Source organism: Durio zibethinus, chromosome 16, assembly GCF_047325235.1.
Source record: "Durio zibethinus cultivar Kanyao isolate XHJ-2024 chromosome 16, ASM4732523v1, whole genome shotgun sequence".
NCBI classification, from domain to species: Eukaryota; Viridiplantae; Streptophyta; class Magnoliopsida; order Malvales; family Malvaceae; genus Durio; species Durio zibethinus.
Genome location: NC_143177.1, coordinates 5929044 through 5948820, shown reverse-complemented (window position 1 = coordinate 5948820; position 19777 = coordinate 5929044).

The following is a 19777-nucleotide window of genomic DNA, read 5'->3' as shown; positions in this document are numbered from 1 at the left end:
AACTTGCCGGAATAACAATATAATGGAAATAGAAAGAAGTGCCTTAAACAAACAATGAGTTTTTTTATTCTAGGCAAGTACTTTAAAATCTTTTTTCTTCAATACAAGTTGTTTTAAACTTATTCCCTTAAATGGGTACTTTAAACCACATTATTGCCATGTCCGTTTTTTTAATTTTTATATTTAAATATATTTATTTTTAATACATTAATGCATTGTTAGGTTTTTTGAAAATGCTTGAGCTTCAATGAATGAATCTAACATTACAAGGTTTTGTTCCCAAACAAGCGTGTACTGACCTAGAATAGACATAACAAGAAAGTATTCATAAAAGGAACTAACTTGAGACATCGAGAGAAAATAGAGAGTATCGATAAATGGAAAGCTAAAGTTTACGAAGTACATAAAGTGATTTTCAACTTTAAGTCATGAAAAATGACAAGTTTTGAAAATGATATCCCTAGAAGCGAACAAATGTTATTTTAAAAACTTGTTGAAGATAATGATAGTTTTTTGGTTTGTGAAAATCCAAAATTTGCTATGCATGATAAAAAAAGGCACAATAGCTTTGTCAGAGAAGAAAAAGAGTGAATTTTGATTTAAGTGAAAAATGTGGACATTTTTTCTTTTTTAGTTACGGCTACTATACCTCATAGAATATCGATGAATTTTGAACATTTTATATTGTAATAGGCAACACTTAAGGCCCAGAATAAGGTTAAGCCCATGAGGCCTAAAAATAACTCTTTCATTATCAATCAATGGTAAGAGATATAAAAAGGTATGAGGTAAGGACACAAACATATAAGTTGAATATTCTATTATTTAATAGCTTTTCCTCTTTTAATTTGACTTCTATCCATTTCGTATAAATCATTGATTTGAGCATCAAAACATGCCCCTGAGTTAAAACTTTAACATTTTTTTATTGGTTCCTATTCTTTTACAAGTTCTTATTATCCTAGCTAGACAATCTTTTCAAATCAAAATCTATAAGTCTTAAAAAACCATCAACATTTTGTGTCATATATGGGAACGATAGCCATGTCTAGACCACGAGATAACACCATCCACCTTTAACTAGCTTCTTTCTAACCAACGCCATTCATTCTTCTTATAATCCCATCAGGTGGTGAGCTAAAAGTAATAAAATCTCGATTGTGTATACTAGTTTCTATTATAGTGATAACCAACATCAACCACCTAGATGAATGCAAATTCTTTTACTTCATCCTTTAAGGCATTATATCTGATATACACTTGGATATGCTAATAATAAATTTTGTGTTAGTTTCTTCTAATAAAATAGAAGGTTGTTGTGTATGATTTTTCCTTTTGTTTACACACTAAACAATTTCTATCACCCTTAATTCAACTTCAACTAAGGTAATATCTCTTTGTTTTTCTACAAAACTAAGTCAAGCACTTACAACATTTAAATTGCTAGGAATTATGCTAAGCTGCTCATTGGATCTACCAACTTGTAACTTAAACTATTGGATTTTATTATCCCACTTAGTAACTGTGATTTCTAAGCTTTGAATAGTGCTTTCTTGATTTTGCATGATAACAAGCCTTTATTTTGCTCGACGACTATTTGTACTTTAAAAATCTCTTATAAAATCCAAAACTTGTTTATAGATGGTCACTTTACTTACCAAAGCTTGTAAAATAGTTAAAAGATTTCTTCAGTATCCATAGTCAATATCTTAATAAAATGGTAAAACATAGTGTACTTTTACAATGCTAGAAACTCAGACTTCATATTGAATATAACAAAGTGGTCCTTAAAAGCCTTCCTATTAGTAGAAGGAGCATGTGTCATCATCCATTAGAGATCAATGGCAGAACCCGAGAAAACATCAAACTAGCCCTCACATGAACATCAAAGGAAAAACTAGTATTTGTCCTCTGGCCAAAAGGTGTGGACCTTTTAAGACTACTCTTTAACCTTGGTTGATTTGTTATATGTCCCCATCTTGCTACAAGAAAGATAATTAAATTGGTTGATCACCCAAAACCACGACTAAATCTTGCATTTGAGTCAAGCCAATGATTACTAACAAGTATTAATGACCTTGAAGAATGTAACACCATAAGTTTCCCAAAAGATCTTGTCGTAATGGTTAAAGATTAAAAGGCCTTATAAGAGAAAATTGGTTGCTCAACTTGATGATAATTTCAAGTAAAAGCCTAGTGGACTATCTTTTTGTGAGATGCCCACTATTAGAATTTAGGTGATTACCTTGAGCATTCTCACAATGAGTAGTCTATGCCTAAAAAGCAAATGGATCCATCTATGCAAAAGTAATGCATTAAAATGACTACATATTCATTACATGAAGATGTATGAATAATCAGTGCCAAGAGAAAACCATTAAGGGCTAAAAAAAGATCTAAAGGTTCTTTAATAGGTCTATTAAAAACCTATCTACCACTATCCTAACATCCACACAAGAACGCCAACATGCATCATCAACATTAACTCTAGATTCTTGATCACTAATTGCTAGATAAAAGGCATGTAAGCTCTATTACTCAATATAAAATAGCAACAAAGGTATACCTAAAATTATCTTTTTATTCCCCACGTTAGCATAATATACCAACCCCAGTATCTCTAGCCATATCATCATAACTTAGTTTAAGGCAATATTGCCTGATATTATTTATCATGACTACATTTCTGTGTTCTAAAGTTACAATCATGAAATGATCATATTGGGATTACTGAAAAGGGATTGAATTTGTTATATTCCTTAAAACTGGGTTGAGAAGAAATTATGACATCTTCAAAGGCCATAAATGCCCTTCTATAACAATAATCACAAAGATTTTGAGGGATCAAAGTAGAAAACCTATAATACCAGTACATTGGTGAGCTTATAGATAATACCATCCTCTATGTTCCTTTACCTAGTACAAAGCAACCAATACGTTTACAGAGGGTACCTAACCATTCCTTCTACACTCGATGAAATAAGTTAACATGATTACTTAGGTGTATGTGTAGACACCTTATTTGATCTGGGCCCGAACCAATTGAGCTTGGCTCAATAGGGCCTAAATAAGATAGGCCCAAATACATATAATTTTTTTTCATATTTTGTTTATTATTTATTTATTTTTATTTTACTTTTTTGAGTTTTATTTATTTATTTATTTTGATTATTTATTTATTGTTTGTTTAATTTGATTTATCATCATGTTTTATTAGGTGATAAGATAATAGTGATATAAAAAATGAAAAAAATAAAAAAAATGATTGATATTCTGCCATGAATGGAGGTTGGTAGAATCATATTTAGTTTTAATTTCTATAGGATAAATTTGATAATTTTATGATAATGCAGAGTTCTTGTCCGCGGTGGACTTAGAGTTAATCAGAAACTCTCATGCTTATTCTTTATAAATACACAAAAAAAAATCAATAAAAAAGGGAGAGAAACAGAAATAAATAGAAAGTAAGAAAATACACATGAAGATAGGCAAAAAAATATATAGCAAAAAGTAGTAAGATTAGCAAAAATCAGGAAAAAAATTGAAGATTTTTGAAAAAATCTGGAAAATTCCTAGATTCTGGCAAAGTTTTTCAAATTTTGGTGAATTTTTTAGCTTCGTTGAATTTTTTGATGAATTTTTTTGTGTCGGTTTAATTTTCTAACAAGCTTTCCAGATTTCAATTGAATATTCCAACGAAAGGTTGAATTTTTCAACAAACTTTTGGTGAACCAACTCAGATTCAAGTTAGATTTCCAAAATTAGATGAAGATTCAACTAGAGTTTATCCGATTATAGAGAGAGAAAAAAAAAAGAGGAAAAAAAGAGGAAAGAAAAATCTGAAGGAAAAAGTGAAAACTAAGGCCTTTTATACCACCCTAAAATGGCATTATTTTAGCATTTAAAAAAAACCTAGGATCCACGCATTTTCATTTGAGTGATCCGACCCATAATGTTGACCTACGTTTAACCCGCATTTGACCTGCCTTTAGATTTTGACTTCAATTGAGCGAGCCGAGCTGAATCTCTGAGTCATTTTCTGTGCCTGGAGTTGAGCCGCCCCGAGCACTTTAGTTAAGCCATTTCTAATTTTTTTGGTATTTTTTATTTTATTTAGTATTTTATTTATGTCTTTGTTTATATTTTAGGGGTTTTTTGCATTATTAAGTTTAGGGAAAATAATAAATATATATAATTTTTGGAATTAAATATTAATTATCCAATGATAAAATTCTTAGAAATTTCAAATGGTAAAGTTCTATAAACTTCCTATGTGAGAATATTATCTAAATTTGTCCTAAATTATGGAATAATTTAGATAAAATTCAAGAACAATAATTAATATTTATTTTTAAACAAAAAAGAGAAAATAATAATAAGTTAAAATAAAATTTTTGGTTGAAAATATTTGATAATTGTCCAATGATGAGATTTTTAAAAATTTCAAATGATAAATTCCTAAAAAATCTTTAGGTGAAATTTTTTTTTAAATTTGTCCTAAATGGTAGAAGAATTTAAACAAGATTTCAAAAAAATAACAATCATATTATTTTCCTTCTAAAGAAATAATAATTTTTTTTTAAATATGTCCAAATGGTAAAGAATTTAGAAATTCCAAAAGAAGAAATATTTTTAATTTGGCCCAAATGGTGGAATAATTAGATATATTTTTAATAAAAAAATCTAAATAATAAAAATTAAAATTTTTTTGAAGATAGAGCCTTTTCAAGAAAACAAATAGAAATTTTGAATACTTTTGAGGTGAGAAAATATTTTTAAAAGTTCTGCCAGATTGATAAAGAATCTTAAGAATTATTTTCAATATTTAATTAAAACCATTAGAATTAAAACCTTAGGATACATTTAAAATAAGATGGTACCATCCTTCGGATGGGCATGTGGGAGTGCTATAACTTTCCCCATATGTAACCAAACTCTGAAACCATGTTCTAATTTGTAGACCCAAACCTATTCTTTTAAGGACCCTTAATCAAGCTTAGAAACTCCTTAAAAGGATAGATTCATTAGGTGATCAATCACACATAGTTAAAAAAGATTGGTGGTGACTTCATTTGTTAAGTCTAGTTATAGATTTACGGATCTATATGTTATGATAGTTGGCGACTTCACTGGAGGTGCTATAGAGAGTCAGGCCATAACAATTTTAAGTTTATCCTATCCTTGGGTCTAATGGTTGTAAAGTGTAATAATTATGTTTTTTTTTGTTTACTAACATTTTTTTCTTTTTTTGTCGTGTATTTTATTTATGGGATTTGAAAACCTATATGTTCCTTTACACACATTGCCATATACATTTACATTACATGAGCTCTATACTCGAGTTTAGACCCTCTTAGGAGGGAGTAAAGTACTACACTCTCACGAAATGATAATCTCTGTAATGGCTAGCGAAATACTCCCACTCAAATTAAATCTTTTTCATTGGTAGCCTGTGATGAGTAAAGATTGGAATGCCTTACTATTCTATATTGGACAATTATGTAAGGAACAATTTGAAAATCGTTAGTGGTCAATATCACTTAACCGTGTATATAGAGTACACTTAAGAGGCCAACCCTAAGATAGCCCTTCCTACCCAGTACTAGATGTATCCCGAAATTAGGACACAAAAAGGAACAATTTATGTGATATATTGATTATCTAACCAATTTGTTTGTTTGGGCTTTGTGCATTTGCATCATGATAATATCATGCATTATTTTCATTATCATATTTAACATTGTCATTTGCATCATTTTCATATAGAGAATATTTGCCACATCTTATACCTACATCTGTGGAATGTAAGTTACATGCATTACACAAAGTATATCATTTTTTATCATAATTATGGTATTCAAGGTTCAAGGATAGCTCCACCTAATAGGAACCTTGCTGACCAATACAACACAAGGGCTTGAGCCAAATAGATGGAAGAAAAAAATTTTAATCATCTTGAGAGGATAAAGAAAGCCCAACAGAAGCTTGAATGGGAGTTAAATAGGATTCTAAAGGCTTCAACAAATTGAATAAGGGGAAGAATGTCAAAGAAAATACTAGCCAATAAGACCATCCATTACAAAAAGTGATTGACCCTCTATACCCTTCTAGCTTTAGGCCGCATCAAGCCCACTCCATATAAGACCCACCATCATAGTAGTTCATATATCCTGTAGGGTATCCTAAAATGCTATTAGCTTCAAACCTTGGATAGTACTAGAGTTTTATAAATCTTGTCTTTATTGAAAAGACAGTAAAACCAATGCCAATCCTCAACTTAGACAATCAAGAAGAGATAGAGAAACTGAGGCCTAAGGAGAAAAAAACTTTAAAAGCCTCAAAAGTTTAACAGAAGATAAACTTATTGGAAGAAAGGTTACGAGCCATAGAGGGAATCAATTTTTATGGTTCTGTAGATGCTGCTGGACTCTGTTTAGTCCCAATTGTCATTATTCCTTCAAAGTTTAAGGTTTTAAAGTTTAAAAAGTATGATGGTACAAAGTATCCGAAGACCACATTACTATGTACTGTCAAAAAATAGATGCCCATGTAATAACAAAAAACCATTAATGCATGTTTTTTAAGATAACCTTACAAGCTCTGTTGTTAGGTGGTATGTTTAGCTGGACAGGACCCGTATTCAGTTCTAGAGTGATATGACCCGTGACTTTATTAGTTAGTATCGACATATCATAAACTTAGCCCCAATCGTCTATCTTTACAGAATACAAAAAAAAAAAGCAAATGAATCATTCAAGGAATACACCTAGAGGTAGAGTGATATTTCTTTTCAAGTGCAGCCCCCTCTAACTAAAAAAAAAATCATAATTTTGTTTGTCAACACTTTAAAATCTCTCTATTATAAAAAGGTAATAGGGAATACAACAAAAAATTTCATCGACATGGTTATCTCGAGTGAAATTATCGAGAATGCCATTAAGAATGGCAAGTTGGAAGAAGGGAAAACTAAGAAGATGCTAAAAAAAAAAGATTGGAGCTCAAACTGTGAGCTTTGACAAATAGTTCAGAGGATATCAACCCTATCCACTACAAGATTATTCCCTAGACTATCATGCTGTGAACAATACCTCATCCTACCCACACTAACTAGCCCTATTACCATCTTATCAATCAACATACCAACTCATTTTTAGCCTCAAAGCTCTCACATATAGCCTTAACATTCAACCTCTCACAAAACTTCAGATTCACCCTGCTAACCCAATGAGTGGTTCACAAGAGCTACGGACTACTTGAAAAAAACCAATATTTGACCCAATCGTTATGACTCATACGGAGTTATACCAAGAGCTTTATAACAACCACTTGATTGCCTTTAGTCATTTGAAGTCACTTAAGCCACCTTATTTCAAGTGGTATGATTCTATGGCTCATTTTGACTACCATTATAGAATTGCTAGTCATTTTATTGAAAATTACACTACTATGAAGCATAAAGTGCAATGTTTGATCAAGGATAAAATGATAAACTTGGATCAAATAGGGAAACAATACCTACTGTTAGTGGTAATTCATTGCCCAATCATAATGTCAATGCTTCGAGTGAAGATTAAAAGCGAGTATGACTTAAAAAGCTTGAAAAGTTACAACAAATTAAGGGGCCTGATGTAAAAAAAAATCCTTCACTTGATTGCATGGGGGCATAATTTTGAGAAAAGATGTTAAGGTTAATCGAGATTTCTTTTAGAGTAATGATTAAGATTTCTTTTATGCAATAGGATTTCATTTGTTATCATTTCAATAAAGGGCAAAGATAAAACATTTCATTACATTTTCTCTTTTATCCCAACCATTACTCCATGCTTTGTTATTTGTCATATCTTTTTATTCACATTCTTAAATTCTTAATGATGAATGTTTGAGAATGATGACAATAATTATGGGATTTAATTTTGAGAACTCATTCACACTGATCTAAGGAAACTATTTGAGCAAAAAAAGTAAGTTGCTAGCAAATATAAAATAGATATGTCTTGAAGATATGCAGTCTTTTATAAAGATTCATGAGCTTATTTTTGTTCAATAAATGATCTTTAAAGAAAGTATTCATGTTTGAGATGAAAAATGGCTATTTTTCTTTTACCATCTGAAAAATCATTCATTACTACCCCTTTTGAGCCTATTATGATTTATATTTTTTAAGAACCTAACCAAGGATCACCCTTCATATTGGGGGGCATTTTTTGAAAAAAAAAATTGTAAAAAGTCTCAAAAATAGAAAAAAATAAAGGAAAAAATAGAGAAAAGAAAAATGAATGCCATAAATAAGTTGGGGCAAAGTAATGAGAGCCTTTTTGTGAGAAATAAGGTGAATGAAAAAAGAAAAAGTAGTGAAATGATATGGAATGGGGTAAATTGCCAAGTTGCATCAAATGATGAGAAATGGTCCATTAGTTTTGAACCTTTTAAACATATATTTTAAGCCTATTGTATCCATTTCTTTTATGACTCCTCACCATAAGGTACGTTACAATCTTTAAAAGTCTATTTTGATCAAGTATGAATGCTTGAATTGAATGATCATATATTAGGCTAAGGCAGGCTTATGATGGAGTAATAAAACTGTGCTATGCTACATATGTTAGAGATGGATGTGTGGAAGATATTAATAATAAAAAAAATAAAAAATAAAAATGAAAGAAAAAAAGAAAAAAAGAAAAAAATGAAAAAAGAGAAAGAAAAAAGAGAAAAAAATGAAAAAAAAAATTGAAAAAGAAAAAATGTGAAAAGAGAGAAAAAGAAGACTCAAATTGAAAACCCGAAAGAGCAATTTGAGTAGAAAAATATCTGAGCTAAAGTTGAATGATAGTACAAAGATCCTTCAAAGTTAGGGTAAATGTTGATGAGCTCAAAATGATTTCGACAGTCAATGGAATGAGTTTATGAAAAAGAACTTTGGATTAATGTTTAAAATTGTTTAAATATTCATCATTTGGATATACCATTCATCCCAATGACATACATCAACCTATTTCTTTTCCTATTTATTTTTGTACCAAACTCACTTCTCATTGATTACCTTTCTTTCAATTCACCTTATACTCTCTTATCCTCAAAATAAATAAATAAAATGTGTGATTGCATTATATTTGTCATGATTTACAATGATAATGAATGAGTGACAATATTCATAAAAGATTGTTATATTCCTTTGAGAAAAAATGTAAGGGGTAAGGGAAAAATGAAAAGATGATTTGAAAAGATGTTTGGGATGATAAGTGATGGATTGGTTGACATAACTCGAAAGTTGTGATCAAGTGATGAAACAAATGTATGGCAGTGGACAAAATCTATGCTAAAATTGCTAGAGCTGAGAACCTTATAAATTACGATCAAACAATGAAATGATGTGAGTCAGTGAATGAAATTTATGCTGAAATTGCTAGTACTGAGAAGCTTGTGAATTGCAATCAATTAACAAAATTTATTCTAACATAGCTAGTGTTGAATAGCTAAAAAGGTAAAATATAGGATAAGGGAAATTTTGAGAACCATATTATTACATTCAATTGAAATTTTATGACATTTATCTACATTACAAGCATTATGTTTGCATCATCATATGAATAATACATGTGCATAATTCGGTGAATATTTAAAACTTTTTTTAGACATGCATCAGCCAGCAAACATTTGAATTTTGACTTAGAGTATGGTATCTACATTATTGTGAGAATTCAGATGGTTGCATTTGCATCATTGATCATGACATTCATTACATACGAAATTTTGACTTTGATAAGAGTTTGAAAGTCATCTGGAAAAAAAATTTTGAATCTTTTGATGAAGTCTTTTAAGATAAAATTATGGATCCTTAAATAAGAATTTTTTAGTTTCAAATGAGATTCTTTGAGTTTTAAATGATAATTTTTAAGAAGAACTAAAATGAGAACCTTTGAACTTAGATGTGAAACTCTAAGATTTATTGAATATGAATCTTTGAATTCAAATGAGGAGTTTTGAAATTTTGGTATGAAATCTTGAAGTTTTTAAGGGAGAAATTTTTGAATCAAAATCTTTGACATTTGGGAAGTGAATTCCTAAAGTTTTTAACTTTTAAGTGTGAATCACCATAATTTGAATGTGAATCTTTAGAATTCGAATCTTTAAATGTTAGATCTTGCAATTTGCATGCAAATCCCTAAATTAAAATTTTGGATGTGAATCTCACAAATGCAAATTGAAAATCTTGAATATCTGAAATTTTGCAAATCAAGTTATTGTGAAACTGAAATTTTGAAAATCAAATTTTGGTGAATTCTTGCAAAGCTGAGAAGTTCTTGTAAATCTTTGAATTGCAAACTTTTAAATTTTGAACTCAAATTGTGAATATTTGAATTTCTATCAGACACTATTTATGACTCTTCTGGACATGATTGCCAAAGAGATTTATTTTTCAAAAGTTGTTGAACCTCTGATTAGAGGAGCTTTGTTTATTTTTCAAAGTCATTGAGCCTCTAATTAGAGGAGCTTTATTTGTTTCCCAAAGTTGTTGAGCCTTTGATTAAATGAGCATTATTTATTTTTTCAAAGTCGTTGAGCCTCTAATTAGGCAAGTTTTATTTATTTCCCAAAGTCGCTGAGCCTCTGATTCGAGGAGCTTTATCTATTTTTCAAAGTCGTTAAGCCTTTGATTATAGGAGCTTTATTTATTTTCTCAAAGTTGTTGAAATCTGATTAGAAGAGCCGTATTTAATTTTTTAAAAGTTGTGAGCCTCAACATAGGAGAGTTTTGTGTCATTTACCAAGTTTGAGTGTTTATTTAAAAAAAAAAAAAAAGAAGTGTCGAGTTGAGTCTTGATTGGGTGTCTACGTCTTTGCATAATTCCTGTTGCACATGATATACGCAAAAAGGGATAGTTATAGACACCTTATTTGGTCTAGGCTCAAGTCAATTAGGCCTGGCTCAATAGGATCCAAATAAGTTAGGCCTAAGTACATATGATTTTGTTTTTGTTTTTGTTTTTCATTTTTCAATTATTATTTATTATTTATTTATTTATTTTGATTATTTGTTTTCTTGTTTATCTCTGATTGTTTGTTTAATTTGATTTATCTTCAGGTTTTGTTAGGTGATAAGATAATTGTGATATAAAAAATGAAAAAAATAAAAAAAATTATTGATATTCTACCGTGAATGGAGGCTAGCAAAATCATAGTTGGTTTTAATTTCTATAGGATAAATTTGATGATTTTATGATAATGCAGAGTTCTTATTAGCGATGGATTTAGACTTAATCAGAAACTCTCATGCTTATTCCCTAAAAATACATAGAGAAATCAATAGGAAAGAGAAGTGAAATAAAAACATATAGAAGCAAAAAAATACACATGAAGATAGGCAAAATAATATATAGCGAAAAACAGCAAGCTCAACAAAAATCAGGAAAAATTTTGAAGATTTTTGGAAAAATCTAGAAAATTCCTAGATTCTAACAAAATTTTCTAGATTTTGATGAATTTTTTAATGTCGGTTGAATTTTTTGGTGAATTTTTCAATGTCGATTTAATTTTTTGGCAAGCTTCCCAGAATCAGGATTAAGATTCATGTGAAGGTTGAATTTTTTGATAAGCTTCTGATGAACTAACCCAGCTTTCGAAGAGATTTCCAGAATCCGATAAGGATTCAACCAGAGCTTATCCAAATCTAGAGTGAGAGGGAAAGAAAAGAAAGAAGGAGAGAAGGGGGGAAAGAGAAATCTAAAGGAAAAAATGAAAAGTATGGCTTTTTATACCACCCTAAAACGATGTCATTTTGGTATTTAAAAAAAAACTCAAGATCTGCGTGTTTAACTCATAGTGTTGACCTGCGTTTGACCCACCTCCAGATTTTTACTTTAGCTGAGCCTAGCTGAGCCGAGCCGAATCTCCAAGCTACTTTCTGTAACTAGAGTCGAGCAGCCCCGAGCCCTTCAGTTGAGCCATTTTTTTTTGTTTTTTTTATTTTATTTAGTATTTTATTTATGTGTTTGTTTATTTTGTAGGTGTAATTGTTTGCATGATTAAGTTTAGGGAAAATAATAAAATATATATAATTTTGGAATTAAATATTAATGACCTAATGATGAAATTTTTAGAAATTTCAAATGGTAAAGTTTTATAAAATTTCTAGGTAAAAAATTTTGTCTAAATTTGTCCCAAATGGTGGAATAATTTAGATAAAATTTCAAAAACAATAATTAATATTTATTTTCAAATAAAAAAAGAGAAAAATAATAATAAGTTAAAATAAAAATTTTTGGTTGAAAATATTTGATAATCACATAATGATGAGATTCTAAGAAATTTCAAATGGCAAATATCTAAGAAATCTTTAGGTGAAAATTTTCTTTAAATTTCTCTCAAATGGTGAAAGAATTTAAATGAGATTTCAAGAAAATAATTGTCATATTATTTTCTTTCTAAAGAAATAATAGAAAAGAATTTCTAAATAGGCCCAAATGATGGAGAATTTAGAAATTCCAAAAAAGGAAATATTTCTAATTTTGCTCAAATGGTGGAATAATTAGATATATTTTAAATAAAAAATCTAAATAATAAAAATTAAAATTTTTTCGATGATGGAGCTTCTTCAAGAAAACAAATGGAATTCTTGAATACTCTTGAGGTAAAAAAATATTTTTAAAAGTTCTGTCATATTGATAGAAAATCCTAAGAATTATTTTCAACATTCAATTAAAACTATTAGAATTCAGACTTTATAATACATTTAAAATAAAATAGTGCCATCCTTCAAATGGGCATGTGGCGACGCTATAACATTTTCATATGTAACCAAACTTTCAAACCTTGTTCTGCTTTATAGACCTAAACTTATTCTTTTAGGGACCCTTAGTCAAGCTTAAGAACTCCTTAAAATGATAGATTCATTAGGTGACCAATCACAGCTAGTTAAAAAAGATTAGTGACGACTCCATTTGCTAAGTCTAGCTATAGATTTATGAATCTATATGTTATAATAGTTTGGCAACCTCGCTAGGGACTCTATAGAGAGTCAGGCTATAACAATTTTAAGTTTATCCTATCCTTGGGTCTAATGGTTGTAAAGTGTAATAATTGTGTTTTTTTTTTTTTGTTTACTAACATTTTTTTTTGTCTTGTATTTTATTTATGAGGTTTGGAAACCTATATGTTCTTTCATACACACTGTAACATGCATTTATATTACATGAGCTCTATACCCAAGCTTTGTCCCTCTTAAAAGGGAGTAAAGTACCTACATTCTCATGAGATGATAATATCTGTAATGGCTAGCAAAATACTCCCATTCAAATTGAATCATTTCTGTTGGTAGCTTATGATGAGTGAAAATTAGAATGCCTTACTAGTTTGTAATGGACAATGATGTAAGGAACAATTTGGGAACCGTTAGTGGTCAATATCACTTAACCTTGTATATAGTGTACACTTAAGAAGCCATCCCTAAGATAGAGCCCTTCCTACCCAGTGATAGATGTATCTTAAAATTAAAAGATAAGAAGGAACATTTTATGTGATATATTGATTATCTAACCATTTTGTTTGTTTGGGCTTTGTGCATTTGCATCATGATAATATCATGCATTATTTTCATTATCATATTTAATATTGTCATTTGTATCATTTTCATATGGGGAATATTTGCCATAACTTATACCTACATCTGTGGAATGTATGTTACATGCATTACAAATAAAGTATATCATTTCTGATCATAATGTGGTATTCAAGGTTCAAGGATAGCTCGACCCAGCAGGAACCCTACTCACTAATAACACAAGGGCTTGAGCTAGATAGATGAAATAAAAAAATTCCAATCATCTCGAAAAGATAAAAAAAAGCCCAACAGAAGCTTGAAAGGGAGTTAAATAAGATTCTATAGGCTTTGAATAAGTTGAATAAGGAGAAAAATGTTGAAGAAAATACTAGTCAATAGGACCATCCGTTGCAAGAAATGACTGACCCTCTGTACCCTTTTGGTTTTAGGTCACATCAAGCCCAATCCACATAAAACCCACCACTATAGTAGTTCACATATCCTGTAAGGTATACATACCCTAGAATGCCATCAGCTTCAAACCCTAGACAATACTAAAGTTATGTAAATCCTATCTTTATTGAGAAAATAGTATAACCAATGCCAATCCTTAACTTGGACAATCTAGAAGAGAAAGAGAAATTAAGGCCTAACGAGAATGAGACTTTAGAAGCCTCAAAAGCTGAACAGAAGATGAACTTATTAGATGAAAGGTTATGAGCTATAGAAAAAATCAATTTTATGGTTCTGTAGATGCTGATGGGCTCTATTTAATCCCAGATGTCATTATTCCTCCAAAGTTTAAGGTTTCAAACTTTTAAAAGTATGATGGTACAAAGTGTACGAATATTCACATTACTATATATAGTTGAAAAATGACTGCCCATACTAAAATGAAAAACTATTAATGCATATTTTTTAATATAGCCTTACGAGTTCTGCTGCTATGTGGTATGTTTAATTGGATAGGATCCATATTCAGTCCTAGCTGATATGGCTCATGACTTTATTAGTCAGTATCGACATATCATAAACTTAACCTTTAATCATTTATCTTTACAGAATATGAAAAAAAAAGGCAAATAAATCATTTAAAGAATACACTTAGAGGTGGAATGATATTGCTTCTCAAGTGTAGCTTCTTCTAACTAAAATAAAAAACCTACAGTTTGTCAGTATTTTAAAATCTTTGTATTATGAAAAGATGATAAGGAATGCAACAAAGAATTTCATCGATATGGTGATCTTGAGCAAAATTATCGAGAATGCCATTAAGAATGACAAGTTAAAAGTAGGGAAAACTAAGAAGATGCCAAAGAAGAAAGAGACTAAAGCTCAAACCGTAAGCTTTGATAGACAGTTTAGGGGATATCAACCATGTTCGTCACAAAGTTATTCCTTATACTATCCTGTTGTGAACAATACCTCATCCTACCTATACCAGTAAGCCCTATTGCCATCTTATCAATCAACATACCAGCCTGTTTTCAACCTCTAAGCTCCCATATATAGCTTTAACATTCAACCTCCTATAAGACCCCAGATTTGTCTTGCTAACCCAATGAGTGGTTTACAAGAGCTACGAGCTACTCGAGAAAAACTCGTATTTGACCCAATTCCTATGATTTATATGGAGTTATACCGAGAGCTCTATAATAACCATTTGATTGCTCCTAGTTGGCTAGAGCCACTCAAGCTATCCTATCCCTAATGGTATGATTTTGTGACTCACTGTGACTATCATTATGGAATTGCTGGTCATTCCACTAAAAATTACCTGCTTTGAAGCATAAAGTGCAATGTCTAATCAAGGATGAAATGATAAACTCTGATAAAAAAGGAGTAACAACACCTAATGTTAGTAGTAATCCATTGCCCAATCATAATGTCAATACTTCGAGGGAAGACTAAGAGCGAGTATGATCTAAAAAAGCTTGAAGAGCTGTAACGAATCAAGGGGCTAAATGTTAAGAAAAATTCTTCACTTGATTAGATGTAGGCATAATTTTGATAAAGATGTTAAGCTAATTGAGATTTCTTTTAGAGTAATGATTAAGATTTCTTTTATGCAATAGGATTTCGTTTGTTATCATTTCAATGAAAGGTAAATATGTGACTTTCATTACATTTTCTCTCTTTCATCCCAACCACTATTTCATGTTTTGTTATTTGTCATATCTTTTTATTCCCATTCTTGAATTCTCAATGATGAATATTTAGATAATGATGACAATAATTTTGGAATTTAATTTTGAGAACTCATTAACATTGATCTAAGAAAACTATTTGAGCAAAAGAAGTAAGCTACTAGTAAATGTAAAATAGATATGTCTTGAAGACATGCAGTTTTTTATAAAGATTCATGAGCTTATTTTTGTTCAAAAGATAATCTTTAATGAAAGCATTCATGTTTGAGATGAAAAATAATCATTTTTCTTTTACCATCTGACAAACTATTCATTGCTACCCATTTTGAACCTATTATAATTTATTTTTTTAAGAACCCCAACCAAAGATCACCCTAGGGTAATTTTTGTAAAAGAAAGAAGGTAAAAGATCATAAAATGTCTCAAAAATAGATAAAAAATAAACAAAACAAAGAAAAAAGAGAGAAAAAAAATGAATGCCATAAATAAGTTGGGAAAAAGTAATGAGAGCTGTTTTATAAGGAATAAGATGAATAAAAAAGGAAAAAGTAGTGAAATGATGTGGAATTGGGCAAAATGTCAAGTTGTATCAAATGATGAGAAATGATCTTTTGGTTTTGAATCTTTTAAACACATATTTTGAACCTATTGTATCCATTTTTTTCATGACCCTTCACCATGACTTACGTTACAACCTTTAAAAGTCCATTTTGATCAAGTATGAATGCTCGAATCGAATGATCATATATTGGGTTAAGGCAAGCTTATGATGAATCAATGAAATTATGCTATGCTATGTGTGTTAGAGATGAATGTGTGAAAGATATCAATAGTGAAAAAAGAAAAAAAAATGAAAAAAAAAGAAATAAAAAAAAGAAAGAAAAAGAGAAAAGGAAAAAGAGAAAAAAGAGAAAAGAGAAAGAAAAAATATGAAATGAAAAAGAAAAAATATGAAAGGAGAGAAAAAAAAGACTTAAATTAAAAATTCAAAAGGGTAATTTGGATAGAAAAATATCTGAGCTGAAGTCGAATGATAGTACAAAGATCTTCCGAAGTTGAGGCAAAGGTTGATGACCTCAAAAATGATTTCGACAGTCAATGGGATGAGTTTTTGAAAAACAATTTTGGATTAATGTTCAAAATTGCTTGAATATTCATTGTTTGGATATACCATTCATCCTAATGACATGCATCGAACTTGTTTCTTTCCCTATTTATTTTTGTACCAAACTCACTTATCATTAATTACCTTTCTTCCAATTCACCTTACACTCTCTTATCCTTAGAATAAATTGAGAAAATGTGTGATTGCATTATATTTGTCATGATGTGGAATGATAATAAATGAATGACAATGTTCATAAAAGATTCCTATATTTCTTTGATAAGAAATCTAAGGGACAAGGGAAAAATGAAAAGATAATTTGAAAAGATATCTGGGATGATCAAGTGATGAAAAAAATGTGAGGCAATGGACGAAATCTATGCTGAAATTTCTAGAGCTGAGAAGCCTATGAATTGTAATCAAATGATGAAAATGATATGGGTCAATGGATGAAATTTATGTTGAAATTACTAGTACTGAGAAGCCTGTGAATTGTGATTAGTTGATAAAATTTATTCTAAGATAGCTAGTGCTGAATAGCTGAAAAGGGAAAATATAGAATGGGAGAAATTTTGATAACCATATTACCACAATTAATTAGAATTTTATGATATTTATCTGCATTACAGGCACTATGTTTGCATCATCATCTAAATAATACATGCACATAATTCGGTGAATATTTAAAACTTTGTTTAGAAATGCATCAGCCAACAAACATTTGAATTTTGACTTAGAGTATGGCATCTACATTATTGTGAGAATTCAGATTGTTGCATTTGCATCATTGATCATAACATTTATTACATATGAAATTTTAACTTTGATAAAAGTTTGAAAGTCATTTGGAAAATAAATTTTGAATCTTTTAATGAAGTCTCTTAAGATAAAATTATGCATCCTCGAATGAGAATCTTTGAGTTTTAAATGAGAATCTTTAAGAAGAATCAAATTAGAACCTTTGAATTTAGATGTAAAACTCTAAGATTTATTAAATGTGAATATTTGAATTCAAATGAGGAGTTTTAAAAATTTGGGATGAAATCTTGAAGTTTTTGAGTGAGAAATTTTTGAATCAAAATCTTTGACATTTAAGAAGTGAATCCCTGAAGTTTTTAACTTTTGGGTGTGAATCACCAGAATTCGAATGTGAATCTTTAGAATTCGAATCTTTAAATGTTGGATGTGAGTTTTACAATTTGCATGTGAATCCCTAGATTAAAATTTTGTATGTGAATCTCACAAATGTAAATTTGAAAATTTACATATCTGAAATTTTGCAAATCAAATTATTGTGAAACTAAAATTTTGAGAATCAAATTATGGTGAATTCTTGCAAAGCTGAGATGTTCTTATGTATCTTTGAATTGCTAACTTTTGAATTTCAAACTCAAATTGTGAATCTTTGAGTTTCCATTAGACATGATTATCAAATAGATTTATTTTTCAAAAGTTGTTAAGCCTCTGATTAGAGGAGCATTATTTATTTTTCAAAGTCATTGAGCCTTTAATTATAGGAGCTTTATTTATTTTCCAAAGTCGTTGAGCCTTTGATTAGAGAAGCTTTATTTTTTTTTCAAAGTTGTTGAGCCTCTAATTAGAGGAGCTTTATTTATTTTTTAAAGTATTTGAGCCTTTGATAAGAAGAGCTTTATTTATTTTCTCAAAGTTGTTGAACCTTTGATTAGAGGAACCATATTTAATTTTCTAAAAGTTGTGAGCCTTTACTTAAGGGAGTTTTGTGTCATTTAGCAAGTTTGAGTGTCTGCTTAAAAAAAATAAAAAAAAAATGTTGAGCTGAGTCTTAATTAAGTGTTTACGTCTTTACACAATTCCTATTGCACAGGAAATGCGCAAAGAAGAACAGTTGTATACACCCTATTTGGTCTGGGTTAAAACCAATTAGGCCTAGCTCAATAGGGTTCAAATAAGTTAGGCCTAAGGACATATGATTTTTTATTTTTTTTTGTTTTTCATTTTTCGTTTGTTATTTATTTATTTTTATTTTACTTTTTTAAGTTTTATTTATTTATTTATTTTGATTATTTGTTTTATTGTTTATCTCTGATTGATTGTCTAATTTGATTTGTCTTTAGGTTTTGTTAGGTGATAAGATAATAGTGATATAAAAAATGAAAAAAATAAAAAAATATTGATATTCTGCTGTGAATGGAGACTGGTAGAATCATAGTTGGTTTTAATTTCTATAGGATAAATTTGATGATTTTATGATAATGTAGAGTTCCTATCTACGGTGGACTTAGAGTTAATCAGAAACTCTCATGCTTATTAAATGTGGCTTTTTATATGGAGAATAAGATTTCCCTATGCATAATACCACATTCAAACTCATTAGCATACCAACCCTCTACAAGGTTACCTCCAACATTACTATTGCAACACCAACATCTCTTGTGCACTTAAAACCATCACTTATGACCATGTCATGAGACTCAGACATTACAAAGTTATTACCTTTAATGCTCTATGATCAAGAGCTAAAACACCATCACTATCTCTAAAACCATTGTCATTAAAAACCTTAGCCCCCATCATTATCAAAAACCCTACCCTAGATCCTGGGAACAACTTTCTACTTGCCATGTGTTTTTCACCCCTAAACAGGCCAATGTTAAAGAGAAAAAGAATTGAAAAGCTACAACTTACCAATAATTATTGAAATACTAGAACCAATTGCAAAGAACTATTTGAGAAAAAAAAAAAGAAATAGTGTGAAAAATGGTAAAGAAACAAAGAGAAGAGTTTGAAAGCTAGAAGAAGTTGAAAAAGAAAAAAAAGGAATATATGAAAACAAAAGTAAAAAAAATATGAACAAAACCATTTTTAATAATTTCCTAATATGAGGAATTTGAGAAATGTGCCATCCTTAATAGAAATTATAATCCATCTAAGATATGCCACATGTTTTAATCAAAAGGGCTGTATTACGTGAAACAACTTTATAATTAATGTCTAACCAAATGGTTA